This window comes from Jaculus jaculus, chromosome 1 (genome assembly GCF_020740685.1).
Source record: "Jaculus jaculus isolate mJacJac1 chromosome 1, mJacJac1.mat.Y.cur, whole genome shotgun sequence".
NCBI classification, from domain to species: domain Eukaryota; kingdom Metazoa; phylum Chordata; class Mammalia; order Rodentia; family Dipodidae; genus Jaculus; species Jaculus jaculus.
Genome location: NC_059102.1, coordinates 5242621 through 5256842, shown reverse-complemented (window position 1 = coordinate 5256842; position 14222 = coordinate 5242621). Strand labels below are relative to the sequence as shown.

The following is a 14222-nucleotide window of genomic DNA, read 5'->3' as shown; positions in this document are numbered from 1 at the left end:
AAGGGTTTAAAAATAAAGATGAAAAAAAACTTTGCCTCCAAAATGAACTTTTTTTGGCAATTAAGACAGATTCATGAAATATTAATTGTCCACTAATGGTATTCATCTTCCATCACACAGAGTTGATATGCATCTTTTCAGGATTTCTTGGCAATGGGAAGTGAAGGGCCAGTTTACGGCTGTGGGCAGCAGGGATCTTTCCAGCCAGGCGCTATGGCCCTGGATCTTGGAATGCTCTACTTCTATAGACAGAGGCAGCAGCCTGACACTGCACACGGTCCCCGAGACTGCGTAAACAAGCAGGAGATGGCCGGCCCTCAGCTTCCTTGTCTGTTTGTACCACCTTTGTTCACACACACACACATACTCATGGTCACACACACATGCATAGACTCATGCATGGCTTTCTCCAAAAGTTAAAGAACATCTGCCTTAACCAGTCCGAGAACTGGAGACCAGCAAGCCTGTGTGGACTACACTATGATCTTCTTGACCAGATGGTGAGCTGGAGGCCAGCCAGCCTCTGAGGAGTTCACTCACAACCCACCTGGGCCCTAGCTGGCTCGGGGGTTGAAGGCATCTTCAAGAGTTCTGGAACTAGTCCCTTGATTTCTATAGGAAGCCAGCAAAGGGAAGAAGGCCAGCTCCTCCAAGGTGGCCAGACTTAGGGGGCCAAGAATGCCTTAGGAAGGGCTGTTCCAGCTCCTTGGTCAGACCCAAGGATGGCCATGGGCCCATCTTGCCTCTCCTCTCTCCCAGCAGGAGTGGCCTGGACTCTCCTGTATTTGGAGGGGTCATCTGCCCAGGCTGTGGGCCTTCCCTCTAGAAAAATCCCACGCAGCCACAGTGCTGCCACAGAACGTGTCCATCTGGCTGTAGGGACAGCGTCTTGCAGGTTGCGTCCTCTGGACTCCTCTGCACGAGGGCAGTGGCCAGGCTCAGGAGCGTGGTGGGTGGCAAGGACACAAGTCCACGCAGGGACCTCCAGATTAGGTTGTCAATGAGTGTGTGCACAGATGAGGTGTGGGAGCCTTCTATGTATCATCCAGAACTTGGAAGGCTGAGTGAGCAGGATCTTGACTTCAAGGCCAGCCTGGGCTGCATCCTATGACCCTATCTCATTGCCAAGTCTCTCTACCCCCTGTGGGGGGGGGGGAACCTTGAAAACACAGCAAAACAACAACAGAAAACCACTATCATCAACAACAAAGGCTATAATCGGTGTTCAATAAACAGAAGCCTCTCTCTGACTCCTCCAAGGGGCGTGGCCTGGCTCTGCTGCCCCTCTTCACTGGGCCTGTTCTCAGGAAAGAGGCTGAATGCATCCTTGATGCCACAGCATCATTTCAGAGTGGCCTCTGGGCCTAATGGAACTTGGCACTTGGACCTGGCCTAGCTGTGCAATGCCATGTTCCCTGTGACATGGCAGCAACCTGACTTCTAGGGCAGGGGAGGCTGGGCTGCCAGGGAGGGGGTCACCCCAGGTCCCACTGATGTTTGCGCAAACTTCAACACAGTCCTGGTGCGGAAGACCAACACTTGAAGAAGTCTTGTATTGGTGAAGAGGTCTGGGTACTTGACAAGAAGGCATGTCAGAGGTGAGCTGCCATCAGTGATACAGGTCCCAGGGTCCTTCCTGGTGCTAGGAAGCTTCAGCGTCCTGAGCCCCATGGAGTGGCACCCTTAGGACCCTGCCCCCCATCTATGCCAGTAGGCTCTGATCAAACTCCTGTTCTGGTACGGGGGAGATCTTATTGTCCCTGAGTTAAAAACTCCCTGTGACCGTGTGGAGCTCAGAGACAAACATGGGAATGAGGGTCTAAGAACAGCAGATGACTAGGGTCTGTGGGCATGTGAGCATGACCGTGTCCATGTGAACGTGTGTGTGTGTGTGAGTGCGTGCACGTGCGCGTGTAGATGTGATGATACAAACAGTGCAAGGTCTCTCTCAGGCTCGGCCAAGTTTCACAGAGGGCGTGGCCCTCTGCTGTTCCTTCTGTCCCTCTCACTGTAGAAGGAGCATCTTCTTCCTTCCTTTCTTTCTTTTCTTTCTTTCTTTCTTTCTTTCTTTCTTTCTTTCTTTCTTTCTTTCTTTCTTTCTTTCTCTCTTTCTTTCTTTCTTTCTTTCTTTCCTTCTCTCTTTCTTTCTTTTATTTATTTTTATTTATTTATTTGAGAGCAACAGACAGACAGAGAGAGAAACAGGCAGATAGATAGAGAATGGGCACACCAGGGCCTCCATCCACTGCAAACGAACTCCAGATGCATGCGCCCCCTTGTGCATCTGGCTTACGTGGGTCCTGGGGAACTGAGCCTCAAATGGAGGTCCTTAGACTTCACAGGCAAGTGTTTAACTGCTAAGCCATCTCTCCAGCCAACATTTGCTTTCTCTTGGTCAGCTCAAGGAGGCAGTGTGTTGGATGCTGTGGGCAGAATGCTTTCAGGAACCAGCAGAGCACATAAGGCCACCTTGCCGAAGGTGCGCGGACTAATTTCCAGCATGGGCAGATTTTTTTATAGGATTCAAGCTCCCCTCCCGCCTTTGGCTCATGGAGGAGACAGGGAAGGTAAACAGCTTTGGCCACAAACCACTGACCAGATGTGAAATCCATGTGGCCTGACTTGGCCAGGAAGAGTCTAGTTCCTTCCACGGACTGACGGAACATAATGCACAAACCAGGCCTCGCTTTGCATCTCATTAGCATATTTTAATTTAATTCATACCATGCCTCCTTGAATAACAAAGAAGAAAAACCCCTGGGGTAGTGGGGGGCAAAGATAGTCCCTCTTGCCCAGCACTGTAGCGGCTCTGTTGAAGACACGTGAATATTTTGGGGCCTTGCTTCTCAAGCCCAGACTTGAACTTGTCTACATGGGTGATGTGCCGACATTCGTCTAAAGGGTCTACACGGGCACTCAAAGGGACAGGAAGGCACACTGTGTCAGATGAGCAGGTTTGTGGCATTCATATGCCACTCCTGGTGTTCGATCCAATATTAGCCATTTTCCTGCTTATGATGGTAGTGGTGGTAGTGGTGGTGGTGGTGGTGTGTGCGTGCGTGCGTGTGTGCGTGTGTGTGTGTGTGCGCGCGCGTGTGTAGTGTTCAACTATTTCTCATGGTAGTGTGGAACACATCTGCCCCCCCACCCTTGGAGATGTGGCTTAGGAGAACTGGCCGCTCACACTGGAGCTTACACGCCTGGCTTTCCTCCTTCCTCCTGCCCCCCACGTGTCAAGCCCTTGGGGCAAGTCTGCACACTTGGATATGCTCACCTGTCAATCATGGCACTTAGGTAGGGGGGCATTGCAATTCCACCTTATAGATGACAAGCTTGAGCCTCAAGGCAGGGCCAAGACCCAGACTCTGGTGCCCCTCGGCACATGGTGTCTCCTGCCAGGATTGCATGGACAACATGGTGTCTCCTGCCAGGATTGCATGGACAACATGGTGTCTCCTGGCTCTATCTGTATCTCCGTCATTCTCAGAATCAGTGGTGAGGATGGTTCCCACTGGGTACTGCCTGGCAACAGGCTATATATGTTGTCAGCTCTCCTTGTCCTGCACAGGCGGAGTCAGTGGTAGCATTGTGGGAAGACCAGAGACAATCTCCCAAGGATGCCCTGCAGAGTTACTTCCTGAGCTGGCTCTTCTGCCGTGCCTCCCAGGTCAACCCTGCTGCCACCGCGAAGGGCGGGTCTGCATCATTCCCACTGTGCTTGCCAGCTGAGGCCATGAAGAGCTGGCGTTGGAACTCTGGCTGAGCCTGCTCTCCTGTTCGGCTGGGCTATCTCTGGAAGGAACACATTTTCATTTCATTTCGGCTCTTCTTCCCACTAAAGAAAAGGTTCAAAAATTATGGTGTAGGAACAGTGAGGGTCCTCTGACTTTAGAAGCCCAAGTCCTTTGGCTGGGCCCATTGACTTCAGCATAGTTCGAAGCCCTCAGCAACGAGGGAGGAGCCAGAGGCATGGCTGCAGCTGAGGCCGGTTCTCTCTGACATCCCCATCCGAGCACCAGCCTAGGAGTCCAGCAAGCATCCCAGAAGTCTGTCTTCCTGGCTTCCTCTCCTGACATCCTCATCTCTCCAATCTGACTTCCTAAACGACAGAATCTGAGGATATAAGAAAGACACAGGCACTTAGCACTGGGCTGTTCTTCAGACGGTGCCTGTGCAGCCATGGGGTGGATATGTCACGCTTTGGGGTCAGCTCAGCATACTATGGGGAAGGGACTTGCTGGCACAGACTCTAGCTTGCTTTGACCCACTTTTTCCTGAGGGAAGGCGGAGGTGGTCCCTGGCCCGTGCTGTGCGGTCTAGCCACACTGTACTTGCTTTATGCCACAGTGGAGAGGTGAACCCTCTACCCACGAGCTCCCGGATTCCACACAAGGCCCCCTTTGGGTGTTCCACTCTCACTGGTGGACACTATGACCGTCCCCCAAACAGCCAAGTGGGAGTGGGGCCTTCCAGCCTGCTGCAGCGTGTGTGAGGACTAATGTTGGTGTGGCGGGTCGGGGTGGTGTGAAGAGGCCACCATTAATCTCCAAATTAAAGCCGAGCACACCTGGACAGGTGGGAGGAAATCTCCAAGCTCGATCAAAAACATGTTTCTGTTTCAGGTCAATATACTGGGCTACGGGGAGGCACATCTGTAAATTATACAGGAACCCTTCTTCAACAACTGATTCACCCTGACAGTTTTACTGGAGTATATGAAAATGAGTATTAAAGATGTGATCTGTAGGCTTCCTTCCAGGAATTCCAATCTGGTTTCAATAAAATGGGAACGCTGATTGGAAGTGACGCTGCCTTCCGGTTTTGCCTTTGGCTATTACGTGCTCATTCGAGAGACGACTGAATTCCACAACTACTTTTAATATTCACCTTTTGAGTTCCTCTCCTGCGCTGGACACATTGCAGTGATTAAAATAGCACTGGCTCTCCACATCGGGTGAGCTCTAATTTACAACAGCCCAGGTGCTGAAGATGAATGAGTCCTGCAAAGCCCATTCTTTCTTTGCATGAAGTTGCTTTGCAGCTCATCGAGGGGCAGAATATTAATAGTGAAAAAATTAAATAATATAAAGCTGCTTGAGTCGACGCCTGGGGGAAGATTGAAGTTTGGTGCAGGGCAGAACCTGGGCTCTGTGTGGGATCAGTGCGGTGGCGTTGCTTGCTGGCCTTTCGGTTACAGTGCTGTGCTCAGACCTGTTCTTTCAGCTGGCCAGGGCCCTGGGCTCCCCCCCTTGGGGCTGCCCTCCTCTTGGTTAGCAAAGAACTTGGAGCTGGCCTTTGAGTGTCCTTTCCTGGCAAGGGGTGGACATGTCCAGAGCTGCCTTCAGGCTCACAGGGCCCATTCCCAAGAGGGCTGTCTAGGATGGATCAGTGTGGAGAGCCACCAAGAAGGGAGATATCTGGATGCTTCTTCAACATAGTCCCATCAAAAGGCTCACACAGATTGCTCTAACCATCAGATGGACAGGCCTCGGGTGCATTTTATATCAAACTTCTCTGAGCTTTACAGCAGAGGTGAGGTGAGCCCTGGCCTAGGTTTATAAGGGAAGAACATCCCATTTTCAACCTTTTTGTTCCAGAATTCTCATCTTGGAGGGAAAAACAAAAGCGTTGGTCTATCTCACAGACCTCCCCCACCCAATTCACCCAAGTATTATAAGATTTTCGGTGGGGAAAAAAATGGTCCAAAATCCTGGGGAGATTGGGTGCCACTAGGAGCCATGTGTTCATTTGGAAATGTTTTTGTACGATTGCAAATGTTGGGCTTTTTATGTAAAATGCACATTTAATTTTCTCTGCTCTTTTATTTTTTAAAAAAAGCCCTTTTATAAGTTTATTTGACTCTTAAGTTAGTTTTCATCCACATTGACAGCCTGTAGAGTTTTGAGTGTGGCAACAGGGACATAGGTCACCCAAGTATAAAGCTTGCTTGGCAAATCTTCATCCTCATCCCATTTCCTAGGTAGTTGTACACGGGTATGATATGGGACATTCCTCATTCTCTGGGCCCATACAGCCTTGTTGAGCCTGGTATCAATGCACACATCTGGAGTCCCCACCTCCTTCATGGCAAACTTCTGGATCTCTTTGAGGGCCTGAGGGTCCGCTTCTTGAAGCCCACTCCATGGGTGTGATTGTGAATGTTGATGGTGCATTCTTGGGTCACCGCCTCGTTGATGGCAGAATGGTCCTTTTTTTTTTCTCCCCACATTTCTTTGTGGGAGCCATTCTGCAGGGCCAAGTTGGAAAGCTGATCTTTCTAAAATCACAAGAATAGTCTTTAGGCATTGAATTTGATAGGACACTATTGTCCCTCTCTCTCTCTGTCTTACTTTTCACTAGAGGATAAATGTAACATTAGTTTAGAATGCACATGTATGCCCACTGAGTATAGCTAAGATAAATTCTGTTTCTTCACATGATGGACTATGCATGCTAATGTGTTGGAATTAAAGCACTTGTCTTTCTCCTATCATCAGTTGTCCACTCTTTATAAAAAAAACATTACTGGGGGCTGGAGAGATGGCTTAGCGGTTAAGAGCTTGCCTGTGAAGCCTAAGGACTTCAAGGCTTGGTTTCCCAGGACCCATGTTAGCCAGATGCACAACGGGGCACATGCATCTGGAGTTCGTTTTCAGTGGCTGGAGGCCCTGGCACTCTCATTCTCTCTCTATCTGCCTCTTTCTCTCTCTGTCTGTCGCTCTCAAGTAAATAAAAATAAACAAAGTTTTTTTTTTTTTTAATTACTGGGCTAGAGAGATGGCTCAATAATTAAGGCTCTTACCTCTAAAACTGAAGGACTCAGGTTCAACTCCCCAGGAACCACGTAAGCCAGATGCACAAGGTGACACATGCACCTGGAGATCATTTGTAGTGGCTGTAGGCCCTGATGCACCCATCCTCTATCTGCCTCTTTCTGTCTCTCTCTCCCTCCCTCTCACTCTCTCAAACAAAATAAATTGATAATAAAAACATTTTTAAAGTATTTATTTTTATTTATTTCATTAGACAGGCTCTTATGTATCCCAGGCTGGTCTTGAACTCATTGGGAGAAGGATGACCTTGCACTTCTGGTCCTCCTACCCTTACCTCCAAGTCCTGGGACTGTAGGCATGCACCACCACGCCCAGTTTATGAGGTGCCAAGATCAACCCCAGGGCTTCGTGCAGGCCACCACGTTGCAGCTCCAGCCCTAGTGGCCAACCTTTGAGCCACTCCGAACTGCTTGCCAAGAATAGCACCAGCACTGACTGTGCTGCGTGGAGCAAGTCACCTGTGTAGTGGCCACCTGGTAGGCGCCAGTTGGGGTCATGACCTCATTTATAACCCTTCTGTCTGTGCGCTATGATGCTGGTGAGCATTGGCATGGTCAGTGCTATACCATCAGTCTCACGAGACTGTATACATTCAAATTTCTGAAAATAATTCACTTCATTTCCTCAGTCACACAGGAAATATCTCACATACTCTGCAGACAGTGAGTAACTAGCATATTGGAAAGTTCAGGTATATACCGTTTCTACCTCTGCAGAAAGTTCTAGCAGACATTACCAGGTTAGAGCTTTATCACGACCCTAAAAAATCAAGAAGATGGGATCTCACTCTAGACCAAAGTTAATTGAAACCCTGCTGTGTGAGAAAGGACCCACGAGCCCCCGACAACCTTTGATGAAAGTGGAAATTTCCCATGTGGGGACAAAGACTAACTGGACCTGGGGTATTTTGAAGATGAGTTTGGCTAACGATGCCTCTGCCCGTGACTGATGGCAGCAGGATGGAATTCTCCCAGGTGCTCAAGTACTCCAGCCACTGATGCCAGAAGTACAGGAAAAATGCCTCTCATTTTCTGAAATGTTATTTTTTATTTGATAACTCTCAGCTGCATCTTGCTAAGCATGTCTGTGTGGCGTCTGGGGAAGCACCTGCTGTGGGCTCTGAGCACCCTGTAGACTGAGGCTGGGGACAGGCCCACTAGCTCACCCGAGAGACCTCGACCTCATGCTTACCCGATACATTTATTGCTAGAAGTCTACACTTGAGGACATGGATCCTGTACAGAAAGTTTATTTCTTATACAGAGAGCAAAAAGAAAAGGACGCTAACCCTGACCTCCTTGCTCAGTCCAAAGGTCAGCAGGCTTGAGTGCAGGAGGACTGTTATAAATCTGGCCCAGGGTTTAATTTAGCTCTGTGGTGCCTTGAGTCTCCAATGATCTTTCATTACTCTTTACTTTCCTAGTGCAAGATACCCAGAGGCCAGGTCATGGACTTTTTGCCCATCAAAGCAAGTCCAGCCTACCTGAGACAGGTGAACAGTCAACAAAAGGGGTTATGCATGCTGTCCAGTAGGATATGCACTCCTGGGACTGTGGCTCTCAGGGAAGACCCAAGCAAGCAAGGATGCATGATGACCAATTTTGTTGTTAGCTAGTTGTTGCAGAGCACCTGCCATGTTGGCAAAGTGTGCTTGGCCCAGCTTTGCATTTCTCATTACCAACTACTGCAGGAAGCTGGGATGCCCTGTGTATCACCACATCCAGCATATAGAGATGCTAAGCAAGTCCTCAGTCCCTCAGAGCAGGCATGGCTCCTTCCAGCCAAAGCTGAGTCTGCCCTCAAGAATCATGCCAACAGGCAGTTGTAGAAGCATCTGGATCCAGCCTTTGCTGAGGCCAGCTGGGGCACAAAACTGCTTGTGGCTATTAGCTCTAGTGTCAATGCGGTATGTCTGAGAAGTTACAGCCAGCAAGCCACAGGACCCATCTCAGCACCTGGAGAGGAGAGCTTCTCTGTGGGATTGGAGAGCCAGTGAGCCTGGAGGTAGTCTCTTGGATCCTGCCATTGAATCGTGGTGATGGAGGAGCATCTTGTGGGCAGGACGTCATGCCTGGCTGGGGTCTTTCTAAGCCAGAGGCAAAGCACATGTCTCCTCCCCTTACCATGCCCAAGAGTGCTTTGGACCGAGCGTGCTCCTCCTCATTGGCAGCGAGTGCTTTGGGGCTGGTCAGTCCCTCTGGGAGTCACATCTGCATGGATGCCCCGGCCCTGGAAGAAGGACTTTTCAGTGTGGATGGGAGGCCTGGGCACCTGCCTCGATGGTAGAGGACTCTTTGGGGCTCTCCACCCTAGGGGTGAAGCTGATCGTGGGGTCCAGGAGAACAGACATTGAAGCCTCGTGAGCTTGGCTTTCCCAGCACTGGACCTGAGCACACGGAGGGCATTGCTCTGGTCACAGGGAAAGCCGCAAACCAGAACTGCTGCTTCTGCAGGACCCGACGCCTGCTGCCCTGCTCAGGGTTTTGCTATATTTGGAATTCCACATGCAGGAAAGATTTGTCGCATTCTGCTTAGGTCCCTGAGGTCCTGCATCCACGCCCTAGACATTAGAAGACAATTAAACCATTGTTGCTGCTGTATATAAACTTATAAAGCTAACACGGTCTACCTTTCTCAACCTGCTGGCCAGGGATTTTGTGTGTTGTTTGAGATCCACCCAGGTTCATCCATGGGCACCAGGGAGGCCTTAGCTCGGCTCTTATCTTCTCAGGGCCTAGTGCCTCCTCAAAGTCAGTGTTCCGCTTTCCACGCCTGTCTCTGGACCACAAGTGTCCACGGTCCAGGGCTGGGGACTGATCTGCTTAGTTTTTATTATTTATCTGCAAGGAGAGAGACAGAGAGAGAGAGAGAGGGAGGGAGAAGGTGTGGGCGCACCAGGGCCTCCCGTTGTGCATGTGGCTTTACATGGTGCTGGGTATCAGGCTTGGCAAGCAAGTGCCTGTAGCTGATGAGCCATCTCTCCAGCCCATGGTCTGCTTCTTGTCCCATGTTCAAGACTGCACACAGCGAGCTCCCTAATCCCAGCAAGTCAGTGAGTGACTAGATCTTGCCACCATGTGTGTGGCCACAGGGGTCTAGCTGGCTGCACTGTCCTATGCGCCTTGGCACTCACAGATTCTGCCACTGGCGCTGACCTGAACCTCTAATGCATCTCTTTGAACAGTGCCCCTGGTCACACGGCGAACTACGTCCCTTAGCTAGTTTTGTCTCCTGCCACTGTAAGTCTTATAGGCAATGCGTGCCACCAGAATGAGGTCAGTGTGGGCAAACTGGCTGCATACTCCCCATCAGCTTCACCTCCAAGGCTTGGAGAGGCAGCCAAGCCTGATGCAGCGGCTCCAGGCTAATTCAGGCTGAGAGCGATTCTGTTCGTGAGGGCTCTCCTTGCTTCAAAAGAGACTCTTCTGCCCCCTCAAGCCACTCTGGCCGCTTCTAAGGATGCCAATGCACGAAGACAGACGTCCCTGCGCCTTCTAGCAGATCAGCTTTCTAGATGCTTAGGAGGGGGGAGTTGCGTTTGGGGGTGGCAGTATCTTTTCCAAAATCTTCTTCCCCAGTAAACACTGCTAACTATCAACTCATAAAGCATATCAGCGGAGTTTATTACTTTTAACCATCTTTCCAATTGTGCTATAAAATAAAGGCAGATGCCATGTTAAGATCTTATTATTGTCAAGGGCCGGCTTCTCCAGTAGCACCTGTGCAGTGGCAGTCTGCTTGTTTATGGCTCCTTTTTTATAGGTGACAGTTTAAGGTGGCGCTTCTCCGGTGACAAAGAGTTCCTTCTAATGGAGCAGAAGTGGCACACGCAGTGGGTGGGCTCCGGCTTCTGTGGCAGGGTCGCGGGTTCACCTGGGTTTTCAGTTGACAGCCTCGCCACACACGTCAGGCCCTGCCAACTGCTCTGCCATTAATTTATGATTTAAAGTAATTAACTTTTGCTGATTAAAGTAATTATTTCAAGTGCATTGCACCCGGGCCCAAATGATGCGCGCAGCCCCCTCTGCAGTCGGAGCCAGCAGCATGCCAAGTGCTTAAAAGCTGCACCGGGAGCCGCGCGGCTCTGCCCGTCTCCGATCTGCCACGTTTATGGCTGACTTGTACTAACTGCTCATTTTAATGTCGGGTTCTGGCAGAACATTGACACAGTGTGAAACCTTCATCCGGTAAACAAGACAAGCTTCAGCTTGGTGACAGCAGTGACGGAGGGAGCTGCTTAAATGAATCTTGCCTCCAGCCTTCCAGAGGTAGCATGTTTTTGTGCTCTCTTGATTACACACTTTGGCCCTGAAACAGTGTGTGGCTTTGTCTAGCCCTTACCGAGGGTGCAGAATCCAGTCCGTGCCCAGGAAGTCGGAGACAGCACAGTACAGACCTCGCACTGGCCCTGGGTGGCCTGTCCTTCTCAGAAAGTGCTTGGCTGCATTCACAGAAGCATCCAGAAAATGATGGACAGAGAGCAGGGGATAGTGTGGAGGGTGGCCTGTTACGTCATCAAAGAAGTCTTTCCTTAGCAGTGGCACCCCTGTTAGCAGGGCAGCCCCGTTAAGGGGGAGGGCTCTGGGCAGAAGCAGAGGAGCTCCGTGTGGGGGTCTGGAGGCAGGGAAATCACCTTCCTTCCAGTGCACACACAGAGGCCAGTCGCCAAAGGCCAGCCTCCCTGGTGCACAGCAAGTGGGGTTTGGCACTGTGCTCTGGATCCACAAGTGACATTTATGCCACTTGTAGACAATGGTGCAGGAATGCTTCCTGCCCCAAAAGTCAATCCTATATAGACAGTTGTCATTCCTGTCCCTATATTTTGTGTACCTACTGAGTGCAAGAGACTAATTCAGGTACTGACAGTCTCAGAGAGTCCTCACAGGAGGAAGAGGAGGGTAAAGAGGGGGCAGAAAGAGAGGAGGAGGAGAAGGGGAGAGAAGAAGGAGGAAGAAGAGGAGGAGGGAGAGGAAGAGGGGAGGAAGAAGAGGAAGAGGGAGAGGAGGAGAAAGGAGAAGAGAAGGAGGGAAAGAAGGAGGGGAGGAAGAGGAAGGAGAAGAGGACAAGGGAAAGGAGGAAGAAGTAGAAAAGGAGGAGGGAGAGGAGGATGGAGGGGAGGAAGAGGGAAAGGAGAAGGAGTCCTCTTAACTTGCCCATCTTCCAGGTGAGGCAACCAAGACCCAGGATGACGAGGTGGGTGCATGGTCACTTAGTGAGCAAAGTTCTGCTTCTCAAGTTCCAGAAAAGTGCCCTCCACTTAATTTCTGTTCACCCACATAGAAGTAAGTGGTGGTGCATGCCTTTAGTCCAGCACTCAGGACGCTGTGGTAGGAGGATCACTGTGAGTTTGAGGCCGGCCTGGGGCTATAGGATGAGCTTTAAGTTAGCTTAGGCTAAAGGGAGACCCTGCCTTGAAACAAAAACAAACAAAAACCACCACAACGGAATAAAAAAGTAGGGCTGGGGAATGCCTCAGTGGGTCACCTTCTTGCCATGAGAGCATGGGACTTTGAGTGTGGTGGCGCATGCTGGGGAGGTGGAAGCAAGACGATCCTTAGGGCTCATTGATCAGCTGCTCCGGTTGCAGCAGTGTGCTCCAGGTTCTGTGAACGAGCTTGTCTTAAAGAATAAGGGGGATGGGGATCGAGGAACATACCTGATGTTGACTTCTGGCGACCAGAGGCACACACATACATGTATATCCCACACTCATGTGCACGCACCCACATTCAAACATGTATATCCCACGGACAACACACACACACATTGGAGAGGCACAAGAGTCTCTTTTGGAGGCCCACCATGGAGTGACTACACTAGGTTTCAGAAGGCTCGGAGAACCGCAATCCCACCTGAGTCTTATTACCTGGGCCATGAAACACCTTGTGCTGTCCCTGAGCCACACAGACTGGGGGTGAGCAGCTCCCACATTCCTTGACTGGGGAAAGATGGACGTTTCAGGGGAGCACACACGCTTCTGGCTTGGCTCTATCTGGCTTGATAGTTTGGGGGAATTAAACTTGTATTTTATCTTTTCTCTAAGTAATTATCCCAATACCCTGGGCTTTGGGTGAAACCACAAGGAAATCTGATTTTATATGTAATTAGGTGCCTGATGGGCAGTGATCCCCAGAAAATGATATTTCAGCTTAATGCTGAGCAAACATCACCAAAAATCCTGATGCCAAGAACAATCGTCTGCATGTTGGCACCATTTGCCACCCCATAATGGTTGGTGGGGGTCATAAATAACAACTTCACTTTAGGGGTGAATTAAGCATTCCTATAAGGTGTGAGAGAAAGAACATCAAAGAGGATATTGGGCTTCTATGTGGCCGTCTGGACAGGGCCAGGACAGTGGGCTGATGCCCTGCCCTGCCTGGCACTTGCCTACAAGGGCGATACTCCACTCCCTGCTCTCTGGAGCATTGGTGGGGTGCCAAATGGCAAGTTCTGGGATTCAAGTAGCCAGTGGTAGGATGAGCCTGGGCCCGTGTTGGGCCCACGGGAGTTTGGGAAGGATGCTCTGGTGCCATTCTATGCCTGTCTCTGCCACTAGGGGGCATTAGTGCTGCCTTGGTCCCCACTAGTATCAGCAGAGCCCCAAAATTTTCTGTATGGCATTATTCTGAGGAACTGGCATTTGGTTAAACTTAAAAGAGAGCAAATCTGGAACCCAAAGGGTGGTTATGAAGATGTCAGCCAGGTCCCAGGGGGGAAGACCTGCAGCTTTATGGGTTTAGCATGTGGACCAACACCTGCAGTGTGAGGCTATTAATCTGGTTGTAAGCAAGCACTGTTTAGACCAGGCTTGCCTCCTCCACCCTACACGTGTACACTTGTTTGATTGACTTTAGATAAAAGAATGAAGACCAAACCTTACACATTGTGTTTCGCAGCTTTCCTGGCCGCCTGCATTAAGAGATCCTTCATGTCCTGGTTTTCCAGGGGAAGCTCCCCAGCCCAGCTGGACTGTGCTTAGCCACTGAGCAGCCTTGGGCAAGTCACTTCATTCTCAGAGCCCCGATTTCCCCAGCTGCAAAAGAGACTCAACCTTTCTTCTTCCTGCCAAGGCGAGTTTCAGAAAGATCTGGGAGGAGTTGAATGCTCCCTGCCCAAGGTCCAAACAGCAGGAGGGGTTTTGTCATTATCTTGGAGAGAGCAAATGCTGGCTTCACAACCAACTCCCCCACACCCACCCAAGGGTCTGGAAATGTGAGGAAGGGGGGAGTAGGATGAGGCAAGTGTACCCAATCCCACTGGGAGCTGTTGAAGTGGGCTGGACACAGGTCAGTGTGCAGCAGGGGTCCCTGGGGGTCTTAAAGAGACTGCTAGTGGATCCTTATTGCAATAAAAATACTCAGTTCTTTCCAGATCACAGAGAGCCAC

General features: G+C 50.4%; 1 pseudogene; it reads right to left on the bottom strand.

The window, feature by feature from the left end:
* Window positions 1–5867: 5867 nt before the first annotated feature.
* Window positions 5868–6246, bottom strand: LOC101595494 (annotated as a pseudogene).
* Between the last annotated feature and the right edge of the window lie 7976 nt (window positions 6247–14222).